Here is a 1,255-nt window from a genome sequence, read left to right on the forward strand (position 1 = left end):
CCATCGAAAAGGGAAAATGAAACATTTTACTCAGAGATTTTTCGAGAAGCCTCAAGACACTATAGTTCAACAATGGCGTGCAAAATAGAACTGACAGACGCCAGATTTTAAATAAGCAGCCGTTATACTGAGCTGTGGAAACTCTTTCTCTCCGTTGTAGTTTTAGTAAGGTTTTACGGCGCTCACAACTGCATGAGGTCATAATATGAGCGCCAAGGGGTGGATGTCAACAGAGAAGTCCTTACAGGGAATCAGACTTACTCTGTTCACCTCTCTAGCTTCAACAGCACAAAGTCTGCTTCGACTATCAAGGCACCCTGGAAATAGAAGTTCGCAAGAGAGTGACAAACACACAAAAGAAGTAGATGAAATATGACGACAGTGAAGATGAGGAAAGAAAAAGCAGCACTTCCCCCTATGTTGTTCCGGCACAGTATGAGCATGGCATTAATATAGCAACCCATTTACAATTCTGCTGTCCTAAAAAAAACCATGTTATTACCCCCCCCCCTCCTTTTTTTCCAAATAGTGGTAGACCCGAGATCTATTTATTATGGGCATTAGCAAACTACAGACTGCGGGTCAGATGCGGTCAGCAAACAGTTTTACTTTGGCCTTTTAGTTTAGCTCTCGAGTCTACTTAGTAGCTTTCTACCTAATAATGAACGTTGTTCTTGGTGAGTTGATAGTAAGATTATTAACAAAATGCAACATGTCAGTCTTGAAGATCAAAACCAAAAGCTTCGAAACCTGCTGAAAGCGATAGGTCGAATGTATTTCTCCTAAAATGCCCGTGAGTGACGAAAATACTAGTGTGACGGCTGCATATGGCCTCACATTATAAAAAGATTAACACTTGAAAGAAAGACAAAACACAACCGCTTTCTTGCCTACCTGCCGGTGAACTGATTTCATTGGGGTTTAGTTTACACTGAAGTCTCGTGTGAATCCCAAAACGAGACAAAACGTGACGTATTAAGCAGTGGAAATAATTGTGATATTAAAGAATCATTATTTCAGCATTCGCAAAATAGTTCCTTCCCATTTTTACATTTCATACATTGGACCAGAGACACTAAAATATAGAGACAGGAAACGAGGCCTCGCGGTCCGTGACAACAGTGCATTTGCGAACGTGACCGCTGAGACGCGAGCTAAAAATAACCAGGCGCGGTATCGACAGCGAAGCGCGTCTCGTCTAGCGGGGCCTAGGCCTAGCTTTCTGCGGCTTAGGCCTAGCGCAATCAGAGAACTG

The sequence above is a fragment of the Aplysia californica genome, unplaced genomic scaffold, assembly GCF_000002075.1.
Source record: "Aplysia californica isolate F4 #8 unplaced genomic scaffold, AplCal3.0 scaffold00174, whole genome shotgun sequence".
In the NCBI taxonomy this organism is placed as follows: Eukaryota; Metazoa; Mollusca; class Gastropoda; order Aplysiida; family Aplysiidae; genus Aplysia; species Aplysia californica.